This window comes from Canis lupus, chromosome 37, assembly GCF_048164855.1.
Source record: "Canis lupus baileyi chromosome 37, mCanLup2.hap1, whole genome shotgun sequence".
In the NCBI taxonomy this organism is placed as follows: domain Eukaryota; kingdom Metazoa; phylum Chordata; class Mammalia; order Carnivora; family Canidae; genus Canis; species Canis lupus.
The window spans coordinates 12,500,484-12,518,584 of record NC_132874.1 but is presented as its reverse complement, the minus strand read 5'-3'; the positions used below and the strand labels follow the sequence as shown (position 1 = coordinate 12,518,584).

Sequence of the window (18,101 nt, the reverse complement as noted above, 5' to 3'; positions counted from 1 at the left end):
TCTCTCTCTCTCTCTCTCTCTCTCTCTCTCTCTCAAATAAATAAGTAAATCTTTTAAATAAATAAAATAAAGTCTGGAAGATAGTCCTCATTAAAAAAGGAAAAGTCTCTGCCCACCTTGATCTTATATTCTGTTGGCAAGGGATAGGTAATTACCAAATAAATGTGTAAATATATACAGGCTACAGACTATCAGATGGTTGTGGGTGCTCAGGGGGGAAACCAGGCAGATCAAGAAGGATGGGAATCACCCAGGGGTGGGGAATGTGGATCACACAGGATGGTCAGGGAAGAACTCACTGAAGAGGAGACATTTCAGGGATCCTAAGGAGGTGAAGGAGAAGCTACGTGGAATGGTAGGGAGAGATCTTCAGGCAAAGGTATCAGAGAAGGCGAAGACCCGGAGGCAGGAGAAAGGGTTAGTGTGTCTGCAGAATAGCAAGGGGCCAGCGGAGCTAGAAGAGCAGAAGCAAAGCAGAGCAAGGTGGAATGGAGCTGAGACTGGGGAGGTGGCAGGAAGCTAGTTCATGGAAGACCTTACAAGCTGCTTTAAGGACTTTGGCTCTGACTCTGAGCAGGGCCCAGTCAGGAGGCAGAGGCCACATCAGTTATTTCCACAGAGCTAATTTAATATAAAGACATGGTAATGAGGAATAAAGTCATTAACCAGGTCACGGACAGGGTAAAAGAGAGAGCAAATGCAGGAAGCTGGCTCCACCCCTAGGGCTGGGGTTGTGAAGAATGAGTTACTAAAATTCAGAATCTCAGACGAGGGTCCCATGGGGCAGGAGCCCAGACCATTGAAGAGGGGATCATGGCAGCGGGTTCCAGCAACCCAGAGGAAGCACAGTGAGATTGGCTGTTGAGCGTGGGTTCAAGTTGCCAAGTGGATTTAACTGTCTACAGGACGGATCTCCCACTGCTTGGGTGAGGTGGTGGGGCCGGGGTGCCACTCAGAGGGCTGCAACCTGACAGGAAACCCACAGAAAACAAAACAGGAAAAAGTGAGTCCCCTCTCGCTCCTCCAGGGGTGCGGCCTCCTGCCAGTGCCCCCTCCTGGCCGATCCCAACAGGTAGCAGGGGGACCCAGGAGAAAGGTGTTTTTCAGGGGCCCAGCCCCAGGAACATAAAATCCAGTATAGAGGGATGAGTTTATAGAGTCGAGTAGCAATAACTTAATAACTGCCACCCTCTGAACAAGACAGGAGGGCATCAGGGAATTTTGAGCAAGAGAGTCACATACGCTGACTCACTCTGATGGCTGTGTTGAGAGAAGATGGTGGGAGTGTGGTAGCAGCAGAGGTGGGAAGAAGTGGTTGGCTTCTGGGTACTGCAAGTCCCATGGGATTTGCTGATTACTTGCATGTGGGCTGTGAAAGAAAGTGAGGAGTCAAGGTGACTCCCACATCCTGACCTGAGTAACTGGAGCTCTGAGTGGAGTGAGTTCAGGTAGAGGCACCTGTTAGAAGTCCAAGTGATGATGCTGTAGGCAGTTGGATACCCAAGTCTGGGTCTAAGTCAAGATGTAAAGTTGAGGTTCACTCACCACAGAGATGGATTTTTTTAAAAAGATTTATTCATTTATTTAAGGGGGAGAGATTGAGAGCAAGCAGGGGTAGGGACAGAGGAAGAAGGAGACAAACAGGCTCCAGGCTCAGAGCTGGACCCTGGGATCATGACCCCAGCTGAAGGCAGATGCTTAACCAACTGAGCCACGCAGGTGCCCCACATAGATGGATCTTAAAGTCACGTGCTTGGATGAGATCAGTAGTGACATGTCAGCATGGCTCACTGCACGTGATGGCTAAGAATAAGATTTGGAGTCAGAACACCGTAGACTTGAAGCCAACTCTACCACTGCTGGATATTCTCAGGCAGCTCCTCATCATTCCAAGCCTCGATTCAACGTCTGTAAAATGGGGATGACACTAATCACACTGATGGCATCTGTCCCATGTGAAGATTAAACACCGTGAAGTAAGTAAAGCCCTTACACCAGTGCCTCGCACCCATTGAAAGCTGGAGAATTGGGGTAGCAGTAAAGCCTACCCCCCCTTCAGTGAGGAAATTAAGGACAAAGGAGGTCAAAAGGGGAATGTGAGTACCTTCTGAGGTGTGTGGAAACTAAGGTGGATGGATTCTTCCTCTTACTTGGGAAGAACTGACCAGGGAGTAAGAGGAGATGCCAGACGACCATCAGACAGAAACAAAGAGAGGAGACAGATTCACAAAAGGATTCTAAATAATAAAATAATAAAATAAAATAAAATAAAATAAAATAAAATAAAATAAAATAAAATGAAATGAAATGAAATAAAGTAAAATAATAAAATAATAAAATAAATAAAATAAATAGCAATTCTTTAATACGCCAAAACTGAGCTTACAGGGCAACGCCAACATAGCAACAGAATCCTTGCTGCAGGATGAACTACTGAGACATCCACGGGTGCCTGTCATGAGCTGGGTGAGCCGTGGATGAGTCAGGACAAGCCCTGCATCACCGTGACTCTCGGGCCCACACACCACCGTCACCACTGGCTCCAAGTCCGCCTGGGAACGGAGCCCCATCTTCCCATCCGCTCTTCACCTCTCATCAAGCGTGTTCACATGAGGCAAGTCGCTTCTTTCCAAGAGCTCAAATGCAGGGTTATGTAAGGTTGTACCGTGGTTGTCGCCCAGGAGCCAAGGCCAGCTGCCTGCACCGGGCACTCCCTTCCTAGGGGGTAGGTCAATCCAGGAAACCAAACCACAGATTTCAAGGCTTGTAAAAGAAGCTGACTGTCCTCGGCGGTGGCTCTCCTCGGGTGCAGTAAGCACCCTGCCCATTCTGGAGCCCACCAGGTGCAATCAGAGCTCTCCACCCCCAAGGACTCTGGGAAGGACCTTTGTCACAGAGTTTCTCCATGGCCCCCTCATTTGGTATCAAAAGCTCATCACATTGCTCCGCTTACGGCAGCCTTTTTTCCACTCAACTTCCCAACACTTTCACAATGTAAACCACTCTACTGTCCAGGGATTATATTCCAAACAGCTGTTCCTGGATGCTAGGAAGGATCCATTGGAAACATGGATTCTTGACCTCAGCTGCAATTCTTCAGGGGGTGGGGTGGGGGGAGACATGAAAAAGTCCTGCTGCCTACGCTCCACGCGGGCCAATCGGCAGGAGCTGCATGTTGTTATCCCTAAAACTGTAGCTCCCAGTACTTCAGAATGTGACTGCCTTTGAGGTGAGGTCTTTGAAGAGGTAATGAAGGGAACATGAGGTCATTAGGATGGGCCTGAATCCCAAACGACTGGTGTCCTTATAAGAAGAGGAGATGAGGACACAGACAAGGACGGAAGGGAGACCACATGAGGACACAGGGAGCAGCCTGCCATCTACAAACCCAGGAGAGGGGCTTCAGAAGAAACCCACCCTGCCCACACCTTGATCTCTGGCTTCTAGCCTGCAGACCTGAGAGACAAGGACAGGCTTGAGTTTCTCAGGCTGTGGGCTTCTTGTTAGGGTTGCCTTAGGAAACTAAGATACCCATTGAATCAGAATCTCTGGGAATGAGACCGAGGCATCAGTATTTATTAAAGGTTTCTTGGTGTTTTAACTACAGTTGTGTTTTAGGACTCAGTCTTCTGATTGTAAATGCTCTTCGGTCTGCTAAAACCAGTGCTGACTCTTAAGATGACTTCCTTGGGAATCTATCGTGTGTGATACCTGGTGTAAGTTCCCTTCCTTCCTCCCTCTCTCCCTCCCTCCCTTCCTTCCTTTCTTCCTTGACCGCAATGAACAGGACAGGCCACCACCTCACCTCAGCCTCAAGCTCAGCAGAAACAAAGTTAAGTCCCATCCAACAGCCTTCTATTAAAATCTGAACCACTGAGCAGCCCCTGGGAAAACCTCTAATAAAGCCAAGGACCTAGAAAAAGGCTCTAATCTGATGAAAGCCTCCAAGGGAGGAAGAGACCCAGCTATAAAAGCTAGCTGGGAATGCCAAGTCAATGCCTTCCCTCTCTGGGCATGCCTCTGTCAGGCAAAATATTATTTTTTTAAAAATTTGTGTCTCATTCAGCTTTCTAAATGGTCCATTGTCTGCAGCAGCATCTTCCTGTTAGCAGCCATCCAGCTACTACAAGTGCAGGAGGAAACAGAGCCACAGATCTGTGGGAATGGCCAGACCTCCTTTTCCTGCCAATGGTTGGTTCAAAAGAAGCCACCAGTGGTGACCTGGTCACTGCGGGTCTTCTTTTTCTTTTTTAAGATTTTATTTATTTATCCATGAGAGACACACAGAGAGAAGCAGAGACACAGGCAGAGAGAGAAGCAGGCTCCCTGCGGGGAGCCCGATGCAGGTCTCAATCCCAGGACCCTGGGATCACGACCACTGAACCATCCAGGTGCCCCATATTGCATGTCTTTAAATGATGATAGCAAGGTGGACTCGCGAGTTTGCAAGCCCCATCCCCTTCCCTGGGCCTGTTTCCCCCACGTGTCTCACAGACACGGGACATGCAGACACATGAGCACCACTCCGGACCAGGTGACACGGTGCAGTTCTAACCATCCTCCCCATCAGCCTCCGGACCTATCCACATGTTTCCTGGGCTTGTGCTTGCCATCCCTTCCCCCTCCTTTTTTTATTCATCCCTGAAAGCTTCTATTATCAATCACTGCATGGGGTAAATTTTCAAATCAGCAGTCAGAGTTTTTAAGCTGCATGACTTCTATTACAGCCAAAGGAGGCAGGTGACCAACACCAATGCTGTCTCAAAAATCCACTCAGCGGCGTCCTTGCTTGTGTTCATTCACTCGTTTTCATGGCGTGTATCCAGGTTGGGTTTTAACAAAGCCTTCTAGGAGGATGGGTCTGTATTTCCCAGAGGGTTCAGGGGAAGAGGGAAGCGGAGACGCTGAACCAGAAGAGAGAAAGCCTTGCAGAGTGTTTCTCTTAGGCATTTGGGCACATTTACCAGATCTGGCTGTGCTGGGAAGGGACAGGTGTTACGAGGGGTGTCTGAGGCTTGGTCACCATTCCAGCTTCCCTTTCCCAATCATGAAACTGTCCCTAACCAGTGCCTTCCATCCAATGGCCCAGGCCATCCCTATACAAAAGATTCTGGCCCCCATTCCTACAGCTCGGAGCCCTCCGGGCACTGTGTCTGTCCACCCTCTGTGGAGGCACCATCTGGGCCTCCACTCCCTTGGCCTCTTGGTTTTTCTTCCCACTTGGCCATTTGGACCAAACATTCATTCGCATTGTGTCTCTGGTGTCTGACCCCATCTTTACAGCCAGACCCTGCCTTATAATGATATCTATAGGTCAGTAATACCTCCCCATCCCTCGGAGATACGGGCAACCCCTAGCCCCTCCAATTCCAGCCTACCCAACGTCCAAAGTCTTTCCAGCAATATTAGCCTTTGTTTCTGGCCCCCACACCTTCACAGACTGTTTCTGGGCTGTGTCACACTGTGGCCTGTCACCTTGGGTCCAACAGCACTGGTGCACAATAATGACTATAGACAGGGGCGCAAGAGGAAAGAGGTACCAGGCACAAAATAAGAATCCATGATACATGTTCTCAAGCTCCTCTTGGCAACGTCGCAGTCTGGGGGAATCCTCCTCAGACCCAGCACCCAGCTTCTGTGCCTCTCCAGAATTTCACCCAGAAAGTCTAGTCTTCTTCCCTCCTTTATGTAAAGACATTCAGCACACACAGAGACACAAGGGCCTAGCACAAAGGTCTCCTCTTTCCAATGGCCCACAGCCTTCCTCTGAGGCAGGGGCTCACCTGGGCTAGCGCCTGTTCAAAGGTCACCAGTGTCTCACCAGGTTCTGCTTCCATCCCCTCTGATGAGGAGCAGCACCGGAGTCAAACAGGAGCCAGCTGGTGGCCTCTCATGAGGTGGGGCAGGAATACTGCCAGAAGGGGAGCCTCCACACTGTGTAGAAACCAATCAGGCCCCAGTAGATCTCGGCTCAGGAGGCTGGATGTCGGGAGTCAGACATGGCCAAGAGCAGCAGCCGGAGCAGCTGGTGCAGCAGCAAGGAATCCAGGAGGCTTCACCAGAAGGAGCTGGTGAAGCCAGGAAGGCACACAGAATCAAAAAGGGTGAGGTGGAAACAAGAGGCCAGAAAGGTTGCGGTAGACAGTGGCAGGTGAGGCAGTGAAGTAGAGGGAGAACCCTACGTGTCCAGCCGAGGCCCTTTGGAATGGAAGGAGGCATCGTTTTCCCCACCTGGCCTCAGCTACCAGCTGCAGACTTGGGGTCTCCTGCTTGCTTACTTCCCTGTGTATGCAGGTGGTGAGTCCCCATTGGCTCAAGTACTTAGAGGCTCCTCTGCTCCTTACACCCTAAAACAACAGGTTGGCAGCCCCCATTCTGTGCACATGCTTCATATCGATCTCAGAGCACGTACGGGGCCCACCCAACTTGCCCTGTGGGTCAGGGAGTCTTACTCAGATTCGTGACCTCATGTTCATAGCTGCTAGCACAGCGCCAACGCTCAAGGCTGATTTCCTTCAGCTCAGCCCTCTCCATTACACTCGTGACATTAGCCTCCCTCATTTCTTTAATGCCTCCTACATCGTTAGGCAAAAATCAACACTCTATAAAAATATAAGCCCACTGTCAGGTTCTCCTGCGTTCAGATAAACTGTGGGAGGGTCAAGCTTGAAAGTCCTCAAGTTAAGTACAAATGGCCCAGTTCTACTTCCACCGTCGCGAGTCTCCACAAAAACAAAAAGATCTACAGAGGAGTTGATTCTGTAAAACTCAGAGAGCCACAGAGCAAATCAATTGAAAGCTATGGAGTGAGGAAAAGAAGCTGCTGCGGTGACCCTTTCTGCTGCATGTGGCTGATGCCAGAGAAAAAATGCCAGCCTTTGGTGCATGTATCAAAAGGAGAGATTTTTATCTCTTTTTTTCTGAAGAAGGACTTTCTTCTCTATTTTCTTGCTGAAAATCTGTGACTCAGATGATAACCAATGTCTGAATACAGCTTGTGTTGGTTCACTTTATGGGGCATTTATATACATAATAATAGTCTCAAAGGAATCTCCACCTATGAAACTCCAATTAGTGGGATTAAAGTATAGAGACCCCATACTCTATCTCCATGCTCCTTCCCTACTCACCAGTAACTGGAGTGGTCTAGTGGGTCTGTCTCCAATGGAAACCAACCACATCCCCTGCAGGCATGAGTAGTGGAGGCCTGACCTGTCACGGCAAACCTCTATGTTTCTTCTGACCCAGTTCACAACCCAGATTATATTCACACCAACATGGCCCCATGAGCATGCCCATGTGCCCATGCCCTCTATCCATTTCTCTCCCACTTGGAAAATTATATCAGAATGCAAGAGCCTAAAAACAGCACCCTCATGGGGGCTCTCTCTGGTATGCCTTGTAATTTATCAACAAAGCAAATTATTTGAAACTTTGATATTTCAATTCATTAATTATTGCACGCAGTTAATTCCTTTTCGCATGCAGCGTGGACACCATGGTTGAAAGCACTGACTTCTCAGACACCCTAAGATGCCTACCACTGAAACTCTTGACAACAGACAACCAAGCACTGCTACTGTGAACTGACTCATAGAAGATTCCAGCACTTTAATGGGAATCAAGACACCTCTCTCTTTCTTAAAACACACGAACCAAAATTCCATAATTTCCAATGACGATAACAATTGTATAATACCCAACAAAGGCTCTGTTACCCTCTAAACAAAGGAAATCATAAAACATTATGGACGATTACTATTTTTTGTTGTTTTATCCACTTTCCAAATCCCCTAAAGAAGAACATCCACCAATTTTAAATAAGCTATAGTTCAAAATGTTATGTAAAGTTTGCATTTTCAATACCAGGAGTAGAAAGTCACATGATTTGAGGAGATTCTTCAGGGCACAGTCTCATCCCCATATTGATTTAAGAAATTCCTAGAGCAATGAGAAGAGAGGGCCTTTTTAAAAAATATCTCCAAAGGGAGAGTGGGGTGATGGTAGAGATTATCACATTTTTACTAAAAGATTTCTTGACTGCTTCCCATTGTGAGACATATAACACTCCTACCTTCTCAACAAACCATTAAAAGACAACTCTTTCCAAGTGTCTACAAGACATGACCTCTAGGATCTATCATATCAAACGCATGTTTTATAAGTCTCCTGTCAGCTAAGCTTCTATGAGTGCAAGACATTGGCCCCTGGGAGACGTATGTCCCAGAATTGGGAATGAAAATGGATCAAAGCTGCATACACCACGAACCAACAAAATCTTATTTGGTGACTGAGAACATAAGGGCATCAGTTATTTCTTTCCAACCATTTGGGCAGTTGAACCAAGATCAGGGGTTATGATACTGAAAACCCAGAGGACCATATAGAACAGCTTTTCTATATGGTTCGCCATTTCTGTACCTGGAAGGTATAAGCTTTGAGGTTGGGTGGTGGGCAGGATAGAGGGGTGGCCGGCGTACCAGGAAAGTAGAGGGACAGTTACGTGGGGGGTGGGTAGTCACTGTAGGAATAAGAACGAGAATCAAGAAGAAGGAAAATAAAAGGGAGGAGGAGAGAGGTAAAACTGAAGCCAAGGAAGGCTAGTGTTCTTCACTGCCAATGCCAGGGAGATGATGGAGGTTTGCTCTTCCAGCCCATCAGGAGGACAAGCGATAATAGAGGACGAGGAGAGACCACCTGGGTGACCTAGACTTTGCATTGAAAACACACCAGGGAAGCAGACTTTGCAGACGTTTGTGCCACAAAGCTGGGGGAAGCCTCCACACTGCTTCCCAGTCTTCGTCCTGTCAAATGACAAATGTCTCTTTTATGTAAGGATCAAACAGTGTCGGAGGCAGTAACATAAGCAAAAACTCCAGTGACATTGATTTTGCATGTTAGTGGGGCTGCTTCTAAAGAGGAACTCCCACGGCAGCCAGAGAGTTTCTTCACCTGAGTACCACGATCCTGCCGCACCCTTAGCAGCCCCATACCTGGCCAACAGGAACACATTCATCCAGCCCCTCTGACACCATCACGTTGACACTTCAATTACCTGATAACTGCTGCAATGTTTTTCTAGCTGAGCTGGAAAACTCTGAAAGAGCTTAACCTTCCTCCCCTTTTGGCTCCGCTCACCTTCTACCTCCTTCTGCTGTTTCCTGGCAAAGTCTCCACGGTCAGGTTGTTATCAGCACACGAAGGGATGACCGAGAGAGTCTCGGACCTGAATTCGAATCCTGACTCTGCTATTTACCTGTGGCGTGACCTCAGACAAGTTGCCTAGATTCTATCAACTTCAGTCTCCTCGCCTGTAAAATAGCAATTGCTACAGAAAATCAAATAAGACGATGACCGTTTGGAACACACAGGTGCTGTGCTGGTTGTCATGATGCCAATAGCGATAAGTGAGGAAGGATTCAACTCACTCTAAAAACAAACATGAAACGTACATTTCTTCTTGTGAAAATGCTCTTGAAAACCTCTTGAGCACATTACAGGTAGCCAATCTGTCTTTAGTTTTATGGGAAAATATTCTGCTCCAATTATACTGAAGGTTTCTTGAGAGAAAATTAGTGTTTAATTTGATAACATCATCCTTCCCATGTAAGAAAAAAATCACAAGTTTTGTATCTGAGAAATAATTCTAGGTGATTCATATGATGATAATTATTAGTTAATAATGAAGAGAAATATGCTAAGGTCAACACCCCAAATTTACTCGTAAAGGTTTTTTTTTTTTTTTCAGTCTAAGGATGGCAGCAGAGAATATTGTAGATGTCTCTGGGCTCTACAGATACCTACTAAAGCAACTAGAGTCCTTTTAGGGCATTGGTTTGTGTGTCACTCACTGGAATTTGAGCTCCTGGCTAACATCTTAGCCATCTTTGTATACCTGGTGCTGCTACATAGTAGGCTAGGATGATGAGCAGATGGCCAGTGCACCTCACTGGCAGGCAAAGATACGATCCTAAAAAGAAAGCTATTTTAGAAGCTTGTATTATACTCACATCAATTGAGATCAATCTCAGCTGCCTCCATCCATACCGTAAGAACCTAACAAAACTTAATCAAAACAAATGTGTATTTCTCTTTACCCAGCCCCACTGGCCCTGAAGTCTAGAGGTCATCTGTCCACAGCTCCACAGCACCAGGGACTCATGTGCCTTGAGTCTTATTGTTCTACTGTGTATGGCCTTCATTCCCGGGTTTACATCTTGGTCCAAGATGTCTCTGAAGCTCCTTTTATTATAATCACAATCCAGACAGAAGAAAGGCACATTTATTTTTTTGTTTTTTTGGGTTTTTTTTTGTTTGGGGAACAAAATGGGTAGACTGTGTCAAAGAATGCTGCTCTCCTCATAATATCTATTTCTCCTTTTTTTAATAACAGAACCTCAATTTTTATCTCAGTTTCTTGCCATCCATAATAGATATTATATTCCCCAGCCTGCCTGTCATATGTAAACATATGATGAACTTTCATACAATGAAATACAAGCAGAAATATTACATAGAATTTTGGGGAAGTTCCTGCTCTTTAAAAGGAACACAGATATGATGGCTGGAGCCCTAGCAACCACCTTGGATCATAAAGACCATAAAGACAAAAGCTGGATCCTAAGGATGACAGGTGAATGAACTATAAGGAAACTTTGTATCTGAGAACCTCATGGGGGAACCAGACCAACCCTGGGCTGAGAAGTCTGAACATCTTTTATGTGAGAGAGAAATTAGCTTTTATCTTTTTTAATGTCACTGTTACATTTCTGGTCCCTGGAAAGTTGAATCTAGTCCTAAGCAGTACAGGACTGGAAGCTTTTTCCTCCCTCTTCCTATTTATCTGTTACCCGCAGCATTATTCACCAACATGGCCATTACTGAATCTTTTTTCTCTATCTTAACCTTTCTCACAGGGAGTAGCAAATAAAGGACACAAAGCTCATAACTTTTAGTTTTGCAAACTATGAAAATTTTATAACAAAAGGAAATAAGATGTGAACCATCAACAATTCCCCATACAGCTATTGTGAAACAAAAAAGTTAAGAGAATTCACCTCCAAAATCCCAGAAGCACTTCTGTCACCGTTCAACATCTATGGCCATGTTCTCAGTGTGTACTTGATAAAAGACTATATCTTTAGGTAAATGGTTCCTCATTAACTTATATACTTAAAAAGAATAAAGTCAACAGGAAGAAAATAGTTATTGTTCTGTATCAAAGAGGCAGATCACGAGCTTTTTGCCATTTGACCTAAAACTTAGCTGAACCAGAAGATCACTCCATTTTCCCTCTTACAAATCCCTACAAAAACGTTTAAGCCACATGCGTTATCAAAGCAACTTCATAAATAAGCTGGTGTCAACATACCCACGAATATAAAAAATATTTTCCTACCCAATAGTTGTCTTCTCTAAGATTCTATTGGAGTTATGCCTCTTCCAATAGCCTCGATTCTTATTTTATCTTATTTATATTTAAATGCATTCAGTGTACCCACAAGTATAAGATAAAGTGTTTTATAAATTGTCACCATGGAGAGATCGAAATTAGTAAGTTTAATGAAGGTGGTGTGTGGGTAGCTTCTCTGAACCTTTCTGCAAGGTGGTATCTGGACTCCATGAATCAATGACAGAGAAGAAAGATCCTATGACAGAGAAGAAAGATGGGGGGACGGTGCTTACTTCAAAGACCTGGATTCTTGTCCCAACTCTGATTTCCAACATGTAGTAAATATTTGGACAAGTATCTTAATCTCTCCAGCCTCTTTTCTGTTAAATGAGAATAATAACAATTTTAAATAATCTTGGGTCAAATGAAAGCAGTTTATAATGGTAAAGAGTTGCATAAATGTATTTTCTATATATTTATATGAAATAGTCGTGTTTAGGTTCTAAGTAGTAGAAACTAAACTGTGTACCTTAAGCATTTGTGTGTATATATGTATGTGCCTAATGTATACAGAACATCCCGGAAGAAAAGCAAACAAGCCATTAAATAAAACGGTTATCCTTTGGGGTTGGGTACATTTTTTTTCCCTTTAAACACTTTAGGTGGTAGCCATATATTATTAAATTAAGAAAAAATATGTACTATGACTGAAGTTCTTTTCATGATGAAATGGGAGGAGGCCAAAGCAAAAGGATTTGAAAGAAGCAGGATATTCTTTTAGCAATAATAATGAGTCCCCCAAATCTACAGCCCTGAAAGCTCTTACCTTGGTGACCCACACATTATATCCTTCAAACAGGTACCAACATCAGGCTGACCCTAGCAATTAAGCATCAAGATTTAAAAAAGGGAAATACAATTATTGGAAGATGCCCCCAAATATTCAATACGTAGGTGTTTCTGGCATTAGGAGCCAGCACTACACTCACATCACAGCTCTCATATTTCCAAGGAGTATCTTTTCATTCATGTAGCTCCCCTATCCCCACAATCTGTCAGGCAAAAAGCATATGGCTTCCACAATTATTTTGTGGTCCACCATATCCCTTCCTCTTCTTCTCCATCTATTCTATAAATATTCCAACTTTCACACCAAAAGCCCCGAAGAAGTTGTAGAGGTGATCCCCTGAACAGGAATTAGGCCTCAGAATACCAAGCCACCAAGAACCTCCTGAAGCCCTGACTCCCCCACAAATTAAAGCAGAAAGTATTTGTCTTTGTGCAAATCCCTCTCTCTTTCCTGAAGTCTCCAAATACCCACCACGACGGCCTTGTCTCCAGCCCACCTGAGTCAATTGGTCTAAATTCTCTAGGCAGGTTCACACAGAGTCTAGACCTCTATCCTAACAACGGCCACCACCTTAGTCCACACATCTGGCTCCTGCTTATGCCACCTGGGAGGCTAGTCAGCAAGAAGCAGACCAGGTGAAAAGGACACCAGGGCATATGAAAAATAATATGGCAGTTCCTCAAAAAATTAAAGACAGAATTACCACAGGCTCTAACACTGTTCACAACAGCCAAAAGCCAGAAGCAACTCAAGTGCCCATTGACCGATGAATGGATAAACAAAATGAGGTATATCCATTATTACTCAATACATACAATATTATTTGACCTTAAAAAGCAAGGAAATTCTGTTGCATGCTACAATATGGATGAACCTTCAGGATATTACACTCACTGAAATAAGCTGGTCACAAGAGGACAAATGCTAAATAATTCCACTTATATGAGGTCATTTGAGCCATAAAATTCGTAGAGACAGAAAGTAGAATGGTGCTTCCCAGGGTCTAGGGCAAAGGGGCGGGGAGTGTCATTGTTTGATGAGCGTAGAGTTTCAATTTGCAAGATGAGAAAAGTTCTGGGGTAGGGTTGTACATCTTTCTGAGTAAGATGGTAATGTCTATACTGTGTATATTTTACCACAGTGTTTTAAAAAGGGATGCCAAAACAGCCTACATCCTCCCCTGGAGCCAAAAGCACCACACATCAAGCCCACCTGGACCCCCTAAAGTCCAACCTCAGAATCCCTGCCTGGGTCGCATTAAAATCCTGCCCTGAGCAAATCCCTTCCAGCTAATAGGAAACTTCCCATCTCTGACCTGTTACAGCCGCATGATCAAGACTAAATCTCAGTCCCAAATTGTGCTGCAGAAGAATGGTTTTATATGTAATAGGGTTCCTACATAGGTAGAAATTTAAGAAGCTTCCAGCTGCAGTAATATTGTTTTTTGATCTGGGTGGTGATTACATGAGTATGTTTACTTTGTGAGAATCCATCGAGCTGTACAATTAGGATTTGTTCACTTTTCTGGATATAAATTTGGCTTTGATTTTTTTTTTAAGTCATTAGAAAATTTTCCAGCCCTCCTTTGTTATCACTTGCTTCATTCATACAATCCTTGGCCTCTCACAAGATGATGAGTTCCTGAAAGCCTCAAAGAGCCTAGCAGAGTGCTGGGCTTTTATTTCGAGCTTCAACTTTGCCTATTGATGTCACTGAAATGTGGAGATCCAGGGCTTACCAGAGGGAAAAGGCCTTGGAATAGTTTTCCAAAATCCGTCAACATCAGCAAAACAGAAGCTTCCTAATCCCAGAGCTGCAGCTCAATAATACAGCCACGGCAATCAGCACAGGCTTATTGGGCAAACTCGCTGTGATGATAACCAACACTCCGCGAAGGTAACAATTTTGATTTTTTTTTTACTTTTATTTATTTATGATAGTCACACAGAGAGAGAGAGAGAGAGAGAGGCAGAGACATAGGCAGAGGGAGAAGCAGGCTCCATGCACCAGGAGCCTGACGTGGGATTTGATCCCGAGTCTCCAGGATTGCGCCCTGGGCCAAAGGCAGGCGCTAAACCACTGCGCCACCCAGGGATCCCACAATTTTGATTTTAAAAAGAGATAGATGATTGATAGATAGATAGGTAAATAGATAGATGATGATGATGATGATAGATAGATAGATAGATAGATAATCGATAATAGAGATATAGAGAGATACATATTTTTTAACATATTTTTGTGTAGTAGGTGTATATACACACCAAAAGCAGTGTCAGTAGAGCCCAAATCCAGCCTCCCCACAAGAAAAGTTAACACAATGGGGTAACAACTAGTTCCTATATTGAAAAGTGGCTTAAACCAAAATAGATTTGCAAGTGGCAAGCTCTGCTGGCAAAGTCTGTCGTGGCTGGTTCTTAAGGAAAGTCAAAATTTGAGCCAGACCTCTTTGGTCTTAAAAAATGCAGGTCACTATCATTACCCCAAGAAGCAGAAGGACTAGAAACAAAGTGCCTCCAAGAGAGTGAGATAGAGCCCCTTAAACCACTGGTAGGGGGTGTCAGTTTGAAGGCTCTCACTGGAGAAGTCCTTTAACTCCTGGATGCTGAGCCTTCATGCAGTCTCATGAACGGAGATGTGGAGAATGGGCACTGTTTGCATTTCAGCTGTTTCTACACGTGCCAGAGAAGAGTCCTGCCTGGCAGAGGGGGGCTAGCAGTATGTACAGAGCAGAGCTGGCTCAGAGGCGGTGGAAGCGCCCCCCACCCCGTGCTCCCCCATTGGCCCTCTGTACACGGGCAGAGGGGGCACATGGACCCGAAGGAAGCCAGGGGAGGGGGTGCCAGGGGGTTAGCTGGGGCCTGCCCCACACACCACGCCTGTGGGGGACTCATGAGGCCAACAGATCTGGAGACAGAGGCTGTTCTAGTCATGACGGGGGGGGGAAGCCCTACTGCTCCTGATGCTTGTGAGAGAGAGTGTACGTCCAGTGGGTAGGTCAGTTTAAGATGGAAGGTGAGCCAACTTACCCTGGTTCTCATTTTTCTCTCTCTTTCCAAAGGCTTTCTCTGGTTTGACAAATCAAACAGGATCCCAAAGGAAAAGCATGAGAGGAGGGAAGAGTCCTCCTTCTCCAGGCAGATTTATGGCATTTTGGATGCAGCTTGCGTCTGTCAGGCCAAAATGGTTAGGGTGGGCTAATCGAGTAGAATTACAGCTTCCTATAATGGGGAAAGTTAAATAGACAAGCTTGCCTACCCCGAGGAGCACGAAGCAGAGGTCAGTGCTGCTGGCTTTGAACATGAATGGCCCCTTCCCCTCCGTCCCCTTTCACATGTGGCCCGGCAACAGTAGCAGACAGATGCCACACAAAGACAGACACACCTGATTAACCATGAATACAACAGCTGTCGCTTCCCCACCGCCGCCACTACCCACAGCCTGGCTCTTTCCGCTCACTTTTTTCCCTTTCTTTCAGCTAGCACGAGGAAATTAAACCCACCATTAAAACCCAAGTTAGTGGGAGGGTGTCAGCAGCCAGGCCTTTGTCTCTCTGCTCACAGCCCTGTAATAGGTACCTTCTGATTTGTCCTTTCATCTGAAGAGGAGTTGCGGCCTACTGCTGAGCGCCCAGTCAACTCAAAACCTGAGACCCCGAGAAAGGCCTGCAGTGGGTGAGGCGAGATGGAGCTGACTCAAACGGAGAGGGAGAAAGTACACAGGGCAGCGCGTTTTGTGTGCACCTGAGAGTTTCTGTCTTCGTCCCCCTCCTCCAGTTCATTCTCTTGCCTCCAGCCAACCAGAATTCCCTGCTGCTAAAAACACCCACCCTTAAAAAACAAATTGGCAGGCCTGAATCTACCGATGGGGAGTGGAGCTCAATGCAATTGTCTTCCCGTGAGAACTTACTTATTTTGCTCCCATTTTGAGCCATCCTTCACAAAAAAGAAGGAGGGCAGGTGTTGTTTTTTGGCTTTTTGTTTTCCCCTCTTAGGTAGCCAAATCCTTGAGTTCGTTTTAACTTCCAAGACCTCGAAGAATCAAGTACAGGAGGAAATCTAAGTGTTGAAATGCAAATAACTTCTAAGGACATAAATAAAGCGGAATGTGATTGTGCCGAGCTTCCAGAAACCTACAGAACGGTAATTAGAGCCCTAAGTGTGAACTCTGATTTTTCTTCAGGGGTTTTCTTTGTTTTGCTTTTTTTTTCCCCCCCCTCTCTGGTCAATTTGAGTTAATCATTTGACCTCTGTAAGCCTGCATTTCTAGTTCTTAAAATGGCTCTCTTAATTATCAAAAAGTCTCTTAAGCAGTTACCAAGAGAGACTAATAAAAATGATCAGAAATCACTCAGCAAACACAAAGCCTTATAATAATAAGGGTTGATAACTGGGCAATTTAACTCAATCTCACAAAAATTCGACAAATACCCCTTAGTACCTCATGGGTGGGGAAGTAATGGAACGATCCAAACCTGTCATCTGCAGGCTGTTTCTAACGAAGCCCAGCTCTACTGTACACTTCTGACTTCTACTAAGAACTCATGGAGATCTCCATCAAGATAATTAGAAAGTCTAACTGAAGTGCCTAGAAGATTCTGTTTCAGACAGTATGACTAGAGCCACGATCATGTAGGACATTGGGATCTGTTCTAGAACACAAAGGTAGCTTGCTGTGGTTGATCATTTCAGACTCATCTTCCATCCAGTTGATGAATGGCCCATACTACACTTAGGGCCACAACCACTATCAAATCAACCGATGGGTCCCACCTCAGAGCAATTTGAAAAAAACGACCCTCGCTTTGCCACTGAAAACCTTCTCCACAATTCTTAGAGTATCCAAATATCTCTTTTTCTTGCTTCACAGAACCCACAGTTTAAGCAGAGTAAGCCTGTCTGTTTTCGATTCTTAACTTTTCACACATGGCAAACGAGTAGAACTTTTGAACACTGCGATCATCTGGCTGATGAGCAAGCTGTTTTCCGTTTCTGGCAACAAATACTTCTGGCTTATCTTGACGGGAAGAAAAGGGATGAAAATATACTCTGGTTGGATATCATTGATAACATTTGTCATCTTTGCAGCTAAAAAAAAAATAGCTTAGAAAAAGTCTCCCTTGGTGTTGCAGAAAATGGCAAAGAATTGACACCACCACTGAGGTGCCAATTAAACTGAATTCGTAAATGAAGTAGCCTACTGTGGTCCTTTCCATAACAAATGCAGTATAACATCACGAAGTGAGATGAAGACCCGACCAGGACTAAGGATTTTAGGGTGCTGGATCTGGAGCCCCATTGGTGGACATAGTACCTTCAAAGGCTCATTTCATGTGTCTGAACCTGTCCCCCTCTATTTAAGTCTGCTAGAGGTGCTGTAACAAAGCAGCACGGTCCAGGGGGCTTCTACAACAGAAATGTACTCTCTTATAGTTCTAGAGGCTGAAAGTCAAAGGTCAAGGTGTTGGCGGGGTTGATTTTCCCCTAATGCAATATAGGCCTCTACTAAGATGCCCATCTACTCCCTGTGTCCTTCCCTGGTCTTCCCTCTGTGTGTGTCCATGTCCTAATCTCCCCCTCTAATAAGGACACCAGTCATATCGGCTTAGGGCCCATACTACTGACTTCATTTTAACTTAGTGAACTCTTTAAAGACTCTCACTCTAAATACAGTCACATTCTAAGGTACTAGGGATTAAGACCTTAACATACATATTTTGGGGGAACATTCCTCAGTCTGTAACACACCCTGAGGCACTCATTTAACTGAATTAGCTTGGATTTATCTCAATTCTGACACACTCTGAGACTATGGCTTGGATCCATAACCAAGGTGAGTGGAAAGCTCATATGGCATCCA

General features: G+C 45.1%; 1 long non-coding RNA gene across 3 annotated transcripts; it reads left to right on the top strand.

The window, feature by feature from the left end:
• Positions 1-10,534: 10,534 nt before the first annotated feature.
• On the top strand, positions 10,535-17,433 carry LOC140626114 (uncharacterized). 3 transcript variants are annotated; one of them, XR_012025330.1, is made up of 6 exons: positions 10,609-10,721; positions 10,917-11,144; positions 13,802-14,138; positions 16,237-16,384; positions 16,730-16,906; positions 17,112-17,433. It is a non-coding gene; the product is annotated as an uncharacterized lncRNA (long non-coding RNA). The 3 variants fall into 3 exon arrangements; XR_012025329.1 differs by having other exon boundaries at positions 10,535-10,633; positions 16,730-17,433; XR_012025328.1 differs by having other exon boundaries at positions 16,730-17,433.
• The last annotated feature ends 668 nt before the right edge of the window (positions 17,434-18,101 follow it).